Here is a 19,111-nt window from a genome sequence, read left to right as displayed (position 1 = left end):
CTCTCTCTCTCTCTCTCTCTCTCTCTCTCTCTCTCTCTCTTTCTTTCTTTCTTTCTTTCTTTCTTTCTTTCATTTGATTGTTTTTTTTTTTTATGAACTTCACATCATGTACCCTAATCCTACTGATCTCCCTGTCTCTTCGTATCTGCTCTCCACCTTTCCAACCTCTCGCCACAAAGGAAATAAAGTAAGATAGAATTTTAAAAATCTTGTTGTGGAAGCTGTAGTGTGTTATGGTGTGTCACACAGTATGCCTTTTGGTTCACACATCTTTTCTTGCTAATGTTCATTGCAATGAGGCATTGGTCTGTTTCGAGACCTCTGATTTCTGCTACACTATTTCTCCTGGATTCTCTCTGATATTCTGTTGTTGTCCTGTGTCATGGAGATCCTGCAGGTTTGGATCTGCAGGAATGTCACTTTCATACACTCCAGTAGATCATAGATGCTCTGACAGATCATAGATGGGGGGGTAGATGTTGGGCCAACTGAAATCCCTGCATCTGGACCTAGGAGGAAGCTGAGTTGACCAGTCAACCAACTGCCACCCCATATATATGTGTGTGTTGTGTCCCTGTATGTGTGTGTGTCTCTCTGTGTGTGTATGACCAGCGTCAATATATGTAATTCATTCTTTTAAAATGTGCAATTCAGTGTGGTCACAAGAATTTCTAACCACTGCTATTATCTAATTCTAGAACCTCTCAAAAGCCAAAGTCTTTCTCAGGAACTCCCCTGTGTCGTCCTCTTGCCTCTGAAAATGACTCATTTACTCTGTTTCCAAATATTTTTCTCTTCTGGGGAATACATGGACTATTTTCCACTGGTAGCCAGTTGGAGTCTCTCACTTACCGTGTTCCTTAAGTGTAATCCATGTTAAGCCTGGTCCTTGTATTTCAAGCCATTTTGTGGCTAAATCATTTCCATTGTGTAGCTCTTGCATGTTTTTCTAACTAGTTGATGGGCACTTTGATTGTTAATACCCTTTGACTATTAGGAACTGTGGTCTGCAAACATAGTTCAGGTTTCTAGTAGATGTATGTTTCAATTCTGTGATTATGTACCTTAGGGCAGGACTGTTGGGTTATATGATAACTCTACATTGACCATTGGAGGGACTTTTATTTTACATTTTTGTCAATGATTTTTGATGACTGCCTATCTCCCCCGGCCAGCCTTAGCCACTCTTGTTATGGACTATTGTTTTGATAAGAGAGCCATTTTAATGAAAGTGAAATCTACTTCATCATGGTTTTGATTTGCATTTTCCTGGCCAGTTATATGGATGAGACTTTTTCATGTGTTTTGACCATTCCTATATCTTCTTTGGAGAAATATCTCTTGTGGTGTGTGCATTTGTGTGTGTGTGTGTGTGTGTGTGTGTGTGTGTGTGCTTGCATACATGAACACAGAAACCAGCGATCCACATCCAGGCTCCTCCTCTAGGACTCTCCACTTTAGTTTTTGAGGCAGGATCTTTCATTGAACCTCAAGCTCACTAACTCACCCAGGCTGGGAAGCCAGTGAGCCCAGGGCATCCTTCTGTCTCTGCATTCCCAGTACTAGGATTCCAGATATGTCTGCTGCACGTGGATTTTTATGTAAAGAATTAGGATATTCCTCATTTGGCTGAGAAAGGATGATTTCTCATGGCATTGTCGCAGCATCCTTAAGTTAAAACAAACAAAAATGAACTAGAAATATGTGTGTTTCTCTTGTCTACATTACTTCAGTTCTTGTTTCTGTATCTGTTTAGTAAATTCTGAAAGTGTTGAAATTCAAATGTAAATCTTCCAATTTTGTTCATTGTTCCTAAGATCATGTTGTGATTTGTCTGCGTTCTATGAACTTGCATATGCATTTTAGGTTCTGCTTATACATTTATTTAAATAAATTAGCTGAGATTTTAGGGAATGTCTTAGGTTTTGTTTTGTTTTGTTTTTTTTTTTTCTGTTGCTGTGATAAAATAGTCTGACAAGCAACTAAGGGAGAAGAGGTTTCTTCTGGCTCACAACTCATGGTATAGCCCATCAAATCAGAGAAGTATGTGGCAGGAGCATGAAGAGGCTGGTCACATCTCATCCACTGTCTGGAGGCAAAGAGGGGCAACTGCTAACTTGGTAATGTTCTCCACTGTGTGCAGTACAGGATCCCTGCTCCCAGATGCTCCTGGGCACAATTAATACGAATCTTTCCATACAGATTAATGTAACCAAGATGGCTATTTGCAAACATGTCCAGAAATCCATCTCTCAGATCTGTCAAGTTGACAATAAGCATTAACTATCACGAGGTTCATGTTAAATTCATAGGTCTCTTTGAAGAATATTTCCATCTTACACTATTAAATATTTTGTTTAAAAGACCTGGATGCTTTCACTTGCTTACCCAACCCTTGACAGCAAGTTCTTACAGTCTCCACTCTATATTCATGTATTTATTCAATTTAATTGTAAATGTTTTCTATGACTGGTATTGTGATCTTGTAATAGAAGTTTTCTAATTTCTTTTCAGGATTGTCTATTGGTGTTATAGAGAAAAGTAATTTATTTTTTAAAAGTTATATTATATTCTGCAATGTTCTAAGCTCATTTGTTATCTCGCATGCTTTTAAGATGTATTAATTATGTTTTTGAAATAATAAATTTTAGCTATTTGATGTGCTGTTGAACAAATTCTAGGGACTCAGAAAAGAGTCTGGGTGGCTTTGGAATTTCACCATTACTGTTTTGTTTTAAATATCTAAAATCCATTTTAAAAAAAAAGAGAAAGTGAAAATTCAGTTTTAGAATTTTTTCTGAGGCCAGCTAAAAATATCTAGGTTCATTAGTGGCATGCAGACAAAAAAGGAGAAGAATTTGGAAGTGTCTATCTCCACTTCCTTTGGATTTGTTTATAGCTGACATTCCTTCTGCTACTGCAGAGCAGGCTCCATGGCTGCACAGCTGACCTGTGACCTGCTATCAACTACAGGGATGCTCTAAAGCATCTAAAACAGGTGTTTTCTGATGTCAGAAGTCTTTCTTGTTTTCTTTGGATGCCATCCAGTGCTGGATAAGGATGTGTCTGCCTGAAATGACTTGCCTCCTCCTGGGATTGGTTGGCTACGAGATGCTGAGTCCCCATTGCCAAGGAATTCAGATCTTCATATTCTAGTCTCGTAGTCCAAATGGTATGTGTTGTATGATGCACATTATGCCAGTGTCTATGTGGAAACCAATGAAAACATTTTGATTAAAACTTGTGAACTCCAGAAACAACTAAAAACTATTTTTACAGAAAGTAGGGACAGACAGTGATTATTTTCTTTTTTCCCGTGAAAAAAAAAGACTAAAACATTTTTGTTTTAAATATATGTAGCTACCTTTTTGCATATATATATATATATATATATATATATATGAAAAGCATGACGTTTATGATTTTCATGTTATAAAGAGCCATCTTAATGGTCAGTATTTGATTTATGTCTTTTTTGTTTTTTGTTTTGCATAGAATAACATTTTGTTTTTCTTAAAGAAGCTCAGCGGCAGAGTGCTTGCCTAGCATATTTGAGGCCCTCCCCCTTCCTCCGAGTTTTAGCAGCTTGGGTTGTCTTCCCTAGCAGAGGAAGGGGCAGAATGGTCTGGGCTGTAAACTTCCCGGCCTTCCCATCTCTTGCAGGGACAGGCAAGCTGGGTTCTGGGTCAGGGATAGGCAGCAATAAGGCTTGGCTGGTGTGAGAAGGCAGGCGGCTGTGGCCTCAGAGCTCATTTTTCCACTCTGGCTCCACTTGTAAGGGCAGGCCCCCTTCACCCTCCCGCTCCAGGGGGAGATTTTGGTGAGGCAGGGCCCTGAGGTAGAGGGGCTGAATTTGCTTAGACCTTGGAGCAAGTCCTGTCCCTGCTGCAGGTCCAGTTTGGAAGGAAAGGAGCACCAGGTATATCCCCCGTTTTCTTTACAGAACTCCAGGAACGTTTTCCAGTCCGGGTCGTGGCCTAGGAGGAGGGGGTTGCCCACTAGGATGAGCAAAGCCTTGGCTCGGGTCATAGCAACATTGAACCTCTTGGGGTTCTTAAGGAAACCGAGGTTAAAGTCTAGATCCAGCTGTACAAAGGTCTGGCTGCTTTGGATGGTGGAGATGAGGATGATGCTGCGTTCTTGGCCTTGGAACTCTTCCATAGAGCCCACCTTCAAGTCTTTGATGTCATCCAGTCCACGAAGTTCTCGGTCAAGTTTTGTGATGCAGTAACAGATTTTTTTTTCTACATGCTTCCGGTACGGGGAGATGATGCCCACATTTCAGGGGCTCAGGCGGGCTTTACCCTTCTTGGAGGAAGGGGCCAGGAGTTGTTTCAGGTATGACGTCACTGTAGCAGCCTCTTCGGGGTTGAAGAAGGATGGGCTTGCCCTCTCTCTCATCTTTGCTTATTACACCCTGGAAAATGATGGGGAAGCCCTCCTGAGGCAGCCCCTCCCAGCAGCTGAACCGTTCTCGATCCACCACATCTGCAGCTCTCCATCATAGTACAGCTGGTTAGGGATGTCCAGGATGGTGGGGTGAGACCTGTAGTTGCGGAGCAGTTTGGTGATGAACTGGGAGTCATAGCCATTGGGGCCCTTCTTATACAAGGAGTTGTAGGTGAGCAGGCACTCTAGCAGAGAGTAGCCAAGTCCATGCTTCAGGGCTAGTGGCGAGCACAGCACAGGCCCCAGCTGTCGAGGGTCTCCTGCCAGCACCAGCTGCCCTCCGGGATTGACCGTTTCTTTGACATCCATCAGTTCTGCTATGGCCACCAGACTCTCAGGCTCCATGCAGTGGCCAGCCTCATCAATGAAGATGTGTATGAAGTGATCGATGGGAAACTGGACTGACAGTGATGAGGGTGGTAATCAAGACCCGATATTGCTGTGGGTGCTTCTTAGCAGGATACACATATTCTCCCTTCTTAGCATCCCAGTTACAGCAGGTCTAAATGTCCTCAGACACCATTCGGATGTCCCTGCTGGGGGCCAGGAGACGGTAGATGGAGCTGGGCAGGTGGACCCGGAGCCGCTGACAGAGGTCAGTCCCTGAGTTGGATGGGGTACAGGCCAGGATGTGGGCTTTGGGAAAGTGCTTCACTACCTGTTTGATGGCCTCCACTAATGTGACAGTCTTGCCGGTACCTGGAGGCCCAAAGATGATGTAGGGGGCAGGCCGGGTGGTACCCCTCACAATGTGCTTCATGACCTGCAGCTGCTCAGGGTTTGATTCCAGACTCCGATCGTACAGCTTGAACTTCACATCTGAGGGCAGCAGCGAGACCCCACGGGAGGCCACAGGAAAAAGCATGGGCCATAGCACCCAGCACCCCGTCAACTCTAGGGCCCGGTGCTGGACCCAAAGGGGCTGGCGGTTGAAGGTAAAGTTCACCATGAAGGTTGGCCCATCCACAAATCGGCTCAGGAGGCTTGTAGAAAAGCTCAACTTGACGAGGTCCAGTTCCACCTTATGCACGAAACCCTTGTAGGTGACAAGGTCATCCTGTTGGGTCTCAGAGGACAAAAGGGCAAAAAGGTGGTCACCTCGTAGCACTGAGGGACAGCTCTCTGTCACACCAGGAACCTCCAGTGTGAGCAGCCTGGGATTCTGGTCCACAGGGTCCCAGGTCATGGGTACCGACTCCAGGTCATAGTGCCGGAAGTCATGCTCCATATGCAGCTCCTCCAGGTGCAGCAGCAGCCGGAGCTTCACCTCATAGCTCCTGGATTTCATGGTTGTCTCCAGCTGGGCCTTGATCTCAGCAACCTCCTTTGGGGCAGTGAAGATACTTGGTCCCTGAAGAAGGGTAGGGAGCAGTTGTCGGAGGAGGAGGGGTGGGTTAGGTCCCCAGGGCCAAACTTAGCTCTAGTTCATAGCCCTTGGCTCAGTAGGGCCTCTCTCCTCAATCCGGTTGGTCAACACAGAGTTTCTGGTGAGCAGAGGGGGGGCGTTTGAAGGGAGTTGTGGGTTTCAACTGTGCAGTCAGGGGACTGTGGGTGACAGCCACCAGGAAGCGGGCAATGTAGAAAGTTTCTGCTCCTCTATAAGTTTCACTGTCTTTGGTTTTATGTGGAGTTCCTTGATCCACTTAGATTTGACCTTAGTACAAGGAGATAGGGATGGATCAATTCGAATTCTTCTACATGATAACCNCCAGTTGTGCCAGCACCATTTGTTGAAATGCTGTCTTTTTTCCACTGGATGGTTTTNGCTCCCTTGTCAAAGATCAAGTGACCATAGGTGTGTGGGTTCTTTTCTGGGTCAATTCTATTCCATTGGTCTACTTGTCTGTCACTATACCAGTACCATGCAGTTTTTAATCACAATTGCTCTGTAGAAGAAAGGATGGACCATCTAGAGACTGCCATACCCAGGGATCCATCCCATAATCAGCTTCCAAACGCTGACACCATTGCATACACTAGCAAGATTTTGCTGAAAGGACCCAGATATAGCTGTCTCTTGTGAGGCTATGCCGGGGCCTAGCAAACACAGAAGTGGATGCTCATATTCAGCTATTGGATGGATCACAGGGCNCCCAATGGAGGAGCTAGAGAGAGTACCCAAGGAGCTAAAGGGATCTGCAACTCTATAGGTGGAACAACAATATGAACTAACCAGTACCCCCCGGAGCTTGTGTCTCTAGCTGCATATGTATCAGAAGATGGCCTAGTTGGCCATCAATGGAAAGAGAGGCCCATTGGTCCTGCAAACTTTATATGCGTCAGTACAGGGGAACACCAGGGTCAAGAAGTGGGAGTGGGTGGGTAAGGGAGTAGGGGGGTATGGGGGACTTTTGGGATAGCATTGGAAATGTAAATGAAGAAAATACCTAATTAAAAAAAAAGTTTCTGCTCCTGACTCCCTGGGTCCCAGGAGTGCCCAGAGGACAGTGGCTGGGAAGTAATCCACAATGCTGGTCTTACAGTAGATGTGGAGTTCATAGCTTTCACTGGGGCCCAGCGGCCAGGGCAGGTCCTGTTCTCCATGGTAGAAGACAAACTGGGGCGTCCAGCACAGTGGGAATAGGTGAGTGAGGGTGACAGGCTTGGTTCCTCCGTCCTGAAGCCTTAGGGTTAGTACCTCCTTGCGGTTCAAATCCAGGCCGATAAGAAATTGCCCGTCTCGGGCTTCATGGGGCCCATGGACCTCAACATCTACCTCATGCTTCCCATGAAGGTACTCAGCCCTGTCTTGAAAGATCCTGGCCAACAGTGATTTGTGTTGTTTGCTGATGTTGGACCCTGGCTTTATTCGCCTCTTTTCTGGTAACTGCACATCAGCCCAGCGGTCTAGTTTGAAGAACCTAACCCAAGTCTTGGTGAATAAGGCCAAATTTGCGATCTTCATTCCATACAGCATGGAGGAGAAGCCAGGGGCAGGGGTCCCATAGCTGGGATTGAAGTCGTGGTTGTAAATCGTCCGCAGCTGCTCACGATCTGTCTGCTGATCCAGTCCAGTCCAGTCTGCATTCGGCCAGAAAACTCTCGAACCTCTGGCCCGTCTCCCTGACCTTTTGGCAGCTGAATTTGCCAGGCTTCGCGGCGGCAGCGGATGCGGCTCAGGCAGAAGGGTCCGCGGAAATGAAACTGAGCCTTCCTTTCAGTCTCTTCGTCCTATCCCCTCTGATTTATGTCTTTTACCAGTAGAATCATACTGAAAGAAAAACCATTATAGGCTAATGGAAAAAGTAATTAAAACAATTATATTAAGAACAGTGGTATAATCACTAAAGCCATTTCATGTATCCACCTACCAAATCCTCTAAAAATTTGGCTTAAACCATTCTTTACGTCAAAGTCATTGTTTCAGGGGCTGAAGGGTTGGCTCAGCAGTTAAGAATACTGGGTGCTCTTACAGAGGACCAGGGCTCAATTCCCAGCACCCACATAATGACTTGTAACCATCTGTAACCCCAGTTCCAGGGCACCTGGCACACTATTCTGGCCTTCACACATACTGCATACATGTGGTATATATGCAGGCAAAATAACCATACACATAAAATTAACAAAAAAAAAATACTGTTTCAAAACAGAAAATGACTTTGGCTGTATTGTTAAACCATAAAATGACCAATATAACAAACTAATTGGGGGAACATTTTTCTGATGCTTTACCTCATCATAATTGCCAAGTCAGGATCCTAAGTGCCCCCCTTTTATAACAGGGACCATTTTATTACATTGTTCACTGAAAACTAGCATGATTTTTCTCTCACAACCAAAGTCTTAAACTACTACACTAAGTATTGAAATTATTAGTTATTCAAAGACCTAACTATGTAGGCTGTGGTCTGTGCTCCGAGAGAACATAAAGTAGTTCCCTCTCCCTGGATATTTGAGACAAACTAAGCAAGTTCATGCACTCATGAGTTATGGAGACTGAAAATTCTGGCGAGCAGAGGAGGACAGGATGGGCCGCTGAAGCCTGTGGAGCTAAAGATCAAGTTGAAGCTTATTAGACAGGGGTGAGGGAAGACATTTCCAGAGTAGCTGGAAGAGGTGCTCTTGATAACCTTGTAGGGTCTAGGATTCGGGGCACATCTTTAAGCAGCAGCTTCCTGATTGCTGGTTCATTTGGGGACGTGATTAACTGTCTTGTACAGTGCTATTCCCATTTGGCTGGTTTAGAGACACTCAACAGAGCAAATAGCCCACCTGGCACTCAGTACTTACTCAGTACTTGCTCTGCATGGCGTCTGGCTCCTTGTCATCTTGGCAGGATCTTACTAGACCAACATTCCTCCTCCTAGTGCTTTCCCAGTATTCAAGGGATGGGGGAAGGCTCTCAACAGGAATCTATCCTTTGAGAGGCAGAACTATTCTCCTCCAAGGGTCTTCTTCCAATGAGTATTAGATTGCCCATCTCATCTATCTTCTTCTCTGTTTCTGGTTCCTATCATTCTTCTGAGGTTTTCAATGGGTTCTGCCCTTGGCATCTCTTAATCCTCCCTACTGTCACTCCCATTTAAACCTCCTGGACACCTATACATTGATCCATGTTACTAGGATCAAGAGAAGCCTCTCTGGTCTCAGAAATCTTATAACCCAGAGCCTGAGTAGTGCACTTTGGCTGGGTCAGGCTGACAATGACCTGAATTCTAAGAGAAAATAGCTAATGCAGTAGAGAATTCATCCTAGGGCTGGTGTATTCACATTCTATAGCTGTCTCTGATGGGGGATCCTATTGAAAACAAGGGTCCCATTAATGTACTTGTCACATACCTCTTTTTAGAGAATGTTTAAAATATATTTTTATTTATCCTTTGAGAATTTCATACACGCATATTGCAGTTCTATTCACTTCCTGCTCTTCTCTTAATCCATAGCCTTCCTAGCCTGAAGAAGTTTGCCTAGCCTCAGTGTTATGTACTTAATGAGTGGGGGCTGCAAGGAAGCAAAGGAGGAAGGGAAGTGAGATGTGTCCTGGGTTAACCTTTCTGGGCTCTTTCTGCACCTGGGTTAGCCCTCCCTGGGAGGGCTCCCACTAGAGTTATTCATTCTCCTGCTGATGTGTCAGCCTTTGTGAAGGCGCTCCCTTGAATGGTGGTTGACGCTAACAGAATGATTTGAAGATTTACTGGGTTGGGTTAGACGGTGGTGTTTGCACAACTGCATAGAAGGCCCAGTGCTGGTGTCAAAAGATCTCACTAGAGAGACTACCTCTTTAAAGAGGAGAGTCTCAGGGCAATTTCCCCTGGGACACTTGTAACATGCAGTAGGGCTAAAATGTGGAATTCTACAGGTTCAACCTTATGCCATCATTGACTGTGTAATGATACTTATCCACTCTTGCTGGCTCCTCTGCCTTGACCAATTCCACTGTAACATAAAATACCCAGAGGTGACTGCTACAGCTTCCACTGTAGGACTGCTTGCTTAGGGTAGTTTAAAAGCAGAGGTGCTGGTATAGATAAATCACTTCACAGTTCACAGAGGACTGAATTCTGAGGAATATAACAAGCTAGTGGGAGAAATGCATAAGTCCTCTATTCCTTATCTACAATTCTAGGATCTAAAACTATAGGGAAAACTCAGCCTAACCAGATTTGTGCCTACTCAGAATCTGTTATTCTAACCTAGACATTGCTTTTTCAAAAGTCGGTGTGCTATGGCTCCCACAGTATCATGACCCTCCTGGAGTAACAAGCTTGGGCCTTTGTTCATCGGCCTGAGCCTATTGACCTGCACTCCAGGGTCACCCACTGGTGGAGGTTCCTGTCCCTAAACATCAGTAGCTTTTTTGACTGGCAGTAGGTGAGAGCTGTGTCCTTTCCCTCAGCCAGCCTCATACCTCTTGGGCTAAGTCCTGCTAAATGCATAAGCACATAACAAGACAATGAAAAGTCATACTTTCCATTCCTCCTTGCTATTAAAAGCCTTCCTCTCTGAACGCTAACGAGCATTCATATAACAGTCTCCTTCAGATGTGAGGACCATATGGGCTGAATGAATCCTCTGGTACGTTCATATCTCAAGTAAAATTCTAAAACAAACAACAAACCAGTCCTGAAAAGCACAACAATTTTACAACCTATCAGACAGGGATACAATGAATGTTAAGGTCTGTTTTCCATTTTGTTTACTTTCAGAGTGAAAAGATTCACATTTATACTTACATTTCAATGTCTGCCTGCAGGGTACTGTACCAGACCTCTCTAAGATATGAATGTGCAGTTCATTGTTTTTGTGATAGGCCCCAAAGGCTTTGAAATAAGAGTTTGGATCTTGAGTTGGCCAGTTGTGTTGGCACGTGGCTGCACTCTGGGGCCTGAGACAAGAGGATCTCAGGCTTGAAAGCCAGCCTAGGCTGCACAGCAAGACCTGTCTCAAAGCAGTAACACAATAACACAAAGATCTTGTGACTTGTTTATGCATGTGCCAGAGGAACACTCATTAGTGCATGGAGAGCATGCCTTTCACAAACAAAACCATTGTTCCTGGAAGCTGGAGATGGAGTTCAGTTGTTAAGTGTTGCCCTATACTCAAAGCCCTGGGATTAATCCTCAGTACTTCAAAACCAGGCCCCGTGGTACAGGCTGTAATCAGGGTGTGGAGGCTGAAGGATCAGCAGTTCAAAGTCTACTTTGGCCAGTTGAGATCAAGACATGCCTAGGATACAAGTGTCAAAAAACAAAACAAAACAAAAACATTCAGGGATTAGAAATGAAGCTCACTTGCCTAATATGTGAGGTCCTGGGTACTCATACCCACAATATTGGAACAGAGTTATTTAACATACTTTATTGTAAGTAGTAAGTTATCTCGCATACATATTATTGATACAGTACTTTCTAGCCATTTTTAAAGTGAAGTTCACGATGCCTGGGAATGCTATGTTCACAAAACTGCATGTAGGAAAAAGGTGAGATTTTTTATGAATTGCTGTGTTCAATGTTGTGCTCGGTGCACTAGGACATTTCTCATATGATCCTAAGTTTATTCAAAGCTATAAAAAGTTGAAGGCACACATGAGATGCATTGGGAAACACAGGAGCATTGGCTTTACAGCTTAACAGACTCAAACTGCTCACCCTGAGACCATTGTGGAAGACAACTGAATTAGGCTATGTTTAATGAAATTCCCGTAGAAAACTGAAGTCGCTCTGCAACAACATCATTGAGGAGTGAGTGCTCAGTGCTCTGTACAGAGTCAGTAGGAGGTTTTCTAGATATTGCCAGTGCTCAGAAAGAGCATCCCTTCATCCTAATGGTTCTCATTGTACATGCTAACATTCACCATCCACCATTTTAAATACATGCTACCAAAGACAAAAATTAAGGATTTCCATATAGCATGAAACCATTTCAGTTCGAACTAATATGAAAAATTATATTATTACAAGTTCTAATTTTGTCTTCCAAGTTCCATTTATATCTTTGTTTATACTAAATAACAGCATGATGTTTATTTGCCTAACTACCATCTTCTGTAGTGTGAGACCACAAATAAAAATGAAGCAGAGTCATTATGTTCAATCTATGGTATTACTCTAACACATAGTGTGTGTTGCAAAAATACATCAATTTTGGAATTACTCAAGTTCTCAATGTAAAAATCAGTTGTGTACACACACACACACACACACACACACACACACACATTTCATTTATATAACTTAAATTCCCAGACAGCAAGACTGATTGACACCCATTGCAGCAATGAAGGAGATGCACAGGAGTTACAGAATTCTGTCTCATTATTAATCCTTTATGTTTTGTTGGCAACAACCTGGCTGGAGCCAGTAGACACTTCACTTCTGAAATTCCATCTGTTTTCTTGCAAAAATTAAAGAAAATATTAAATAATCCTCTACTTTTCTTATTTATTTATTTAATTATTTATTTATTTATTTATTTTGGTTTTTCGAGACAGGATTTCTCTGTATAGCCCTGACTGTCCTGGAACTCACTTTGTAGACCAGGCTGGCCTCGAACTAAGAAATCTGCCTGCCTCTGCCTCCTGAGTTCTGGGATTAAAGGCATGCGCTACCACGCCCAGCTTCTCAGATATTTTTTTAAAGGTAGATCCAAGAGTGGGAAGTGATGGCATCAGTGATCCCTAGAGACAACATGGACAAACATCTTGAATGTTTGGACAACTCAAATCTAGGTCCCTGTTGCAGCCAGCTGAACTGTCTTTGAGGACTACCAGTTTGAATCTGACTGCATTTGGAGGAGGAAAATGGAGTCATCTTATCCTGCTCATCTGTGTCTTTCCTGAAGGTGGTTTGTCTTTTCAGTGGGAGAATTTTTATAGGTTATTAATCTTAGGACATTGTAAAAACAAATGTAATACTGACTTAATGGCTAGCGCCACCTATTGGCAACTCAGATGCACAAGTGATTTTCACAATTCTTTTCTTTTTCTATGAGCATTGGTGCTTTATGAAAGCCACTACAGTTGAATACTGGTGATGATCATGATAGATAAAGGTTCTTCTAAGTTACAGCTTCTGTAAGCTAGTGTCCATGTGCAGTGGCAGTTATAATTTGATTATAAAATGAAAAAATAGAAAAACTATAAATCTTAAGAAAAGACTCACAATATCACATGGTTTTGCTTGTTTTTTATTTTTTATTTATTTATTTTTTATTTATCTTTACTGTTTATGTTGAGTATGTACGGTCACCTCTAAAACAAATCTTCTGCAACAGCATTTTGATTCTTCTTTTTCTGACATTTAAGAGTTTGAAATAATAAAGGAATTTAAATCCCAATACTTATCTCTATTAGGGATTAGAGGGCCACAGGTGATACTCAAACAACTGTATTTCCATATGTGAAATAATAAAGTCAGACCCCTAACTGAACCATAATGACATTTAATTCAGTGGAGTTTATTCATACAAAGGAATATTATTCATCCTATAAAGAAGAGAAATTTAGATGCTACTGCAGTGTTCATGAGTCTTGGGGATGCTGTGCTAAGTGAAACTAGCCACTCATAAAGAGCAAATCCTATGTAATTCTGCTATCATAGGGTAATACATCACAGAGCTAGAAGACAGAAAGCTGCAGCCCTGGCTGAGAGGGGAGGAACTAGGAGATTCTGTCAAATGGGCAGAGAATGAAGGTTGGGGAAGCTGGGACAGGGGCTCAGCAATGGGAGCCCATTTAATGTAGTCTAACCTGCTCTTTAAATGTTAGCTAGCTGGGCATGTGGTGCTCACCTTTAATCCCAGAGCTGGAACCTGGCCTGGTCTACATAGTGAGTTTCAGAACAGTCAGAACTATGTGAGAACCTCATTTCAAACAAACAAACAAACAAACAAACAAACAAACAAACAAACAAACCAAATACAGGCATAAACAAAACAAGCATCAATGAGTACCAGTAAGGAAATGGAGACCCCCCCAAAACTGAAATGTATAGCTAGTACATTTATAACGGCAAAGCTGCTTTGAAAAGCAGCCCAAATACTGCTCAGGTGTTACAGTCATCATATGGCTGGTGTTTCTATCCTAAGGAACTTCAAAGTGTAAATCTGCACAAGAAAACATTTTGTGCATAAATGTTCATAATAGCATCATTTATAATAACCCCAAATAGAGACAATTGAGCTGTTTACTGAATAACATATCCATTGATGAGTGGCAAATAAAGTGTAGCATATTCATATAAAGGAAGGTTATTGAACTATTGACAAAAATTAAGTGTTGCTCTATGTTAACAACATATATCAGTCTTGAAAACACTATATTGAGAGAATGCAGCCACAAAAAAAACCAGGTATTTCTTTATGTGCAGTGTTGAAACTGGAGGACAGAAGTTAGTTTAAGATTTTTAGCTTAATATTTTAGTCTAGGGTAAACAAGAGTGACTATAAGTTTCTTTGACAAGTGATGAAATATTTTAACACTTCTGGTGGTTATATATGTACATATGTGGGTATAACAGAAATCACTGAACTGCACACTTTAAAATGAATTCTATAATATGTGAAGATGGCTCAGTACTTAAAAACAGTTTCTGCTCTTACAGGGGACCCAGGTTCAATTTTTAGCACCCACATGGCAGTTCATAACCATCTGTAACTCTAGTTCCTGGGCATCTGATGGCACCATGCACTTACATGGTGCACAGACATAAAGGCAGGCAAAACACAAGATAGCTGTAGAACTGTGAAGAAGCAGGCAGATCTCTGAGTTCAAGGCCAGCCTGGTCTACAGGGTGAGTTCCAAGCCAGCCAGGGATAAACATAGAAACCTTGTCTTGAAAAACCAAAAGCATAGCATAACAAAATCAACCAACCAACCAAACAAAAAAGCCCAAACAAAACAAATAAAAAACAAAAGCAAAAGTCAACAAAAAGGGCATATAATATGTACACTTTATTTCATAAAGGAAGAAGCAAGCAAATTATCCCAGAGTCATACAAGCTACCGAGCTACAGATGTAAGACAGACCTAGGAAGGCAGGGGGACCCATTTTTGATATTCCAAACAGCATCCCCAGTGGTCTTGGGTAGAATTTGGTTGACTAAAAACCTCCAAAGTGCATGGTATGACTCACCTTTAGAAAAACCTCTAATTTTAGATTATAATATAAATAGAATAATCCAGAGAAAAGAAAAGAGCCAGTATGAGGGAGGGGCTACTGTCCTTGACTCCAGCTCTGCTCCACTTACCACACAGATGTGAGGTTTAGCACTTAGTCTTTAGAAAGCATCTCAATGTGCATATGCAAGACAGGGAGTTGTGTCTGTATTTGTGGACCCATTGCTTGTTGGCCACTTGCTCTCCATGAACCATTTTCCTGGAGTTGTGATTCCTTAGAAAAACTTTAGAAGATGGCTTTCTCCCCTCCTCCCATGCCTTTATTTCTGGCCCTGGAAATTGGCCAGCAGAATTATTTGTGGTTCCTAGTTGATAACACACCTTAATAGTAGTCAGAAGTTCTTTCCTTTGTTTCCAGTTCTCAACACTGTGGTAGTTAAAGATTGGCTCCTGTTAGAAAACTCTCCAAGCCTAATGTGCTATGTCTTCATACATACATGATTAACCAGCACAACGCGTACAGCAGAGAAGCCAGGTGAGAGATTTATTGATTCTGGCTGAGCGAATAAAAAAGCAACCTTGAACACTTTGTGAAGTCCATAATGGGCTCCACAAATCAGCTCTGGAGCTAACTTAGCATGTCCACTTTGCCGGGCAAGGAGCCTATGTTTGATCTGACTCAATAAAGCAGCTCAAACGGACTACATTCTACAATTCAACTCTCTCTCTCTCTCTCTCTCTCTCTCTCTCTCTCTCTCTCTCTCTCTCTCTCTTTCTCTGAGTTAAATCATATTATTTCAAGTAGAAATAATATTTGTTAGAGCATAATTTTAATAGGTATATTGGTAGAATACTTTCTACTGACTAAGACTTTGAAATAAATTCATAGGATAAATAATTGCTTTAAAGTTCAGGCCCCTCTCAAGGCAAAGTTCAATGATCTGGCAATTCTAGAAATTTCTATAATTTTAACTTCAAATTGGACTACAAAGAAGAACATGTCAGTAATTAATGAGCTGATATTATACCACAGATATGTGTTTGTGGGCATGCAATCCATCTGACTCAAATATGTTATCAAAAAACATTAGGAGGCAGTCTCTTCCAAAACTAGATATAATGTTTCTTCAAAACTCTAAATCACACCAGAATAGAAGACAAGAACTGTTAAACCATCTTCTACTAACTAACTTTCTGAATTCAGAAAAAGAAATACAGAATGTAATAATTGCACATATGTTTACAACAGTAAAAATTACTTACAGCCCAAATGTTTGTGAAGGTCTGTTTGTTGGTTTGAGAGCTGTAAAAAGAGGTCTAACTCTCTTTCGATTTTAGTTCTCATTAATTGTGGTTTTCTGATTACAGAAGCATTTCTACAGCCTAGTTAAAGAGGTGAAATCCTCATATATTATTTTATTTTAGAGAAATAAATTAAAGTGGAGAAATATAGACCATTCAATTGGCTGTCAAAAAAACCAGTAGTACACACCTTCTGTTCCAGCACTCAGGAGGCTGAAGCAGATTAATCACTGAATTTGAGGCTAGCCTGGTCTACAGAACAAGTTTCAGGAAAGCAAGGGTTACATAGAGAAGCTCTGTCATGAAAGACAGAAAAACAAATTGTGGAGAGAAAGAAAGAAAGAAAGAAAGAAAGAAAGAAAGAAAGAAAGAAAGAAAGAAAGAAAGAAAAAGAAAGGAAGGAAGGAAGGAAAAGAAATGGAGGGAGAGAGGGAATAAGAAAAGGAATAAGAAAAGAAGAAATGGAGGGAGGGAGGAAGGAAGGAAAGAAGGAAGAAAGAAAGGAAGGAAGAAATCTGATTATTTGAGACAACTAAATTATTTTCCCCTAGACCAAAGTAAAAATGACCAAATTTTGCAAAATGTACACCCATTCAACAACCAAAATGAGTGCAATTTTTCATTCTGATACTGTCATACTACCTGTTTGGATATGGAGGAGAAGGAGGAGGACCACTTCCAGATTTCAAAACAAATAATAAGGTTTATCACTTAATGTTACAGGGAGTCTTAGTTTCATTTCTGACAAATGTTTCCAAATAGAAAATTTACCACAACTAACTTTAGGAAAACCTTTCATCTTGAGACAGGAAGGAAAGTTCGATGATTATGGGCAGCTGGCAAACCTTCACTTCACCTCTATGTGGTGGAATGTCTCCATCCCCCTACCTGGTCTATTTACAATGGGATGGCCACACCTACAAGAACTTTAGCATTTCTAGTTGTTTTGTTTTGTTGGTTTTTTGTGGTTTTTTTTTTTCCTTTCATTTATTTCAATGGTGCTGAGCATTTAACCCAAAGCCATGAGCACGTTATACATGCACCCTACCGTCCTCAGATCTGATTTACACATGTTGGTATATGTTACATATACTCTTCAATGAAACCAGTCTGGCTGCTGTTGAGGCAGACCTGTAAAGACCTTATTCTTCAGGTTCCTGTAGAAAGCATTTCTGAGAGAACAGAGTCAGGAGTTACATGCCTGCAAACTTATTCGTAAGGTTGTTTTATTTCATGTGGGGAGGAGAAAAAATATCCACTACCAATGAAAAAATTCTATACACTATTTTTAAAGCTGCTTCAGTCTCCATTCTTATATAAAATTACCAAACATTGGCCTAAGTTCTTCTGAAATCTCTTAAGTCTCCGAGTGAAGAAGGGTGGGAGTGTCTGATAAAAATAGTTTGGCCAGCTCATTCATATCAGGGCAAAGAGAACATGCTAAGTAGATTTTCTTCCCATCCTGGCAGTTGCCTATATCATGTCAGACTTGATTGACTGAAGGTAGGCTTATCCATTGTTTCAATTCCTTGGAATTCCTGATGCCATTTCTTAATAAAACCAAGAAAATGAGCATGTGCTGCCAACAAGGCTCTTCCTCACTCTGGAAAGACAGAGGAGAAATCTCATTTAAGGCTCCAAAATAAATTTACACAATGCTTTAGGCAAAATAAAGTCAAACAAAAAAACCTCTTTTAGAAGTATCTGTGAATTCGTTTCCAGTAAGCTCTGATGTTTGCATTTTATCTGTTGGTCTATAAGCTTACGAACAGAATGTTTTTCTATTAAATACTCTGGGGGTGGGCAGATGATCTATTTACCACCAGGGCAGACCATATTGGTGAAGAGAAATCCTGACTATGCTGCCTGAGCCAAGATGGTTTTCAGTTTCAAATCAGATCTTTTATTTGTGTTTTTTTTTCCAGATTGCTTTTGCTTTCTAATTTTTAAGGTAATTGCATTTTTGACATATATAATAATGTCTATGTGATTAACGTATACAGTTCAGTTTAGTATATTCTGCTGTATAAACCTCTATCAAGTTATAGGTTTTTCACCAAACAAACCCAGGTTCTTGATCTCCAGGTCTGAGCAGCCTATAGCGCCCTCCCCCATACACTGTCTATTAAAGACATTTGTTTGCAGACAGAATCAAGCAATGTGTGATCTTCTATGGCAGGAGTCTTTAATTATTCATAATGATTTTAAGAATCAATATCTAATTTAAAATTTCAATTGTGAACACTTTCAAAGTTACAAAGAAAAAAGTTACAAAGAATTGTTAACCTGAGAATTATAAATCCCTTCTGGATACCAATGATCTCTACACTCATTATCAGAGACATAGCCCAGTCTACAACTATTTTATAGAAAAGTGATAGATAAAGTTAACAAGATTCTTTTCTTGGAAGTTTTTATCATCTTATGTATAATAGGGATTATGAAGCAAAGCAGCTGGGTAGAGAGATGGCAGGGTGGTTAAGAGGACTGACTGCTCTTTTAGAAGACCTGGTTCAACACCCAGCAGCCACAACTCTATGTAACTCCTGTTCTAGGAGATCAGATACCCTCACACAACATATATGGAACCAAAACAACACCAACGTGCATAATATTTAAAAATAAATTAATTTCATTTTTTAAAAAAGAAGTAAAACCAACTCTCCTCCTCCCAGCAGTGCTGGTGACTGAGTCTTGGGCTATTTGATTGCTTGGGCAACTACTATCAGCCAAGTTCTACCACCATTCTTCCCCTTCCCCTTCTTCCCCTTCTTCCCCTTCTTCCCCTTCTTCCCCTTCTTC

General features: G+C 41.5%; 1 pseudogene; it reads right to left on the bottom strand.

Moving 5' to 3' along the window:
* Positions 1-3,688: 3,688 nt before the first annotated feature.
* LOC110303365 lies at positions 3,689-7,492 on the bottom strand (annotated as a pseudogene).
* Positions 7,493-19,111: the final 11,619 nt, after the last annotated feature.

The sequence above is a fragment of the Mus caroli genome, chromosome 1, assembly GCF_900094665.2.
Source record: "Mus caroli chromosome 1, CAROLI_EIJ_v1.1, whole genome shotgun sequence".
Taxonomy (NCBI): domain Eukaryota; kingdom Metazoa; phylum Chordata; class Mammalia; order Rodentia; family Muridae; genus Mus; species Mus caroli.
Note: the sequence above shows the minus strand (reverse complement) of the source record. Positions and strands in the feature narration are given on the sequence as shown.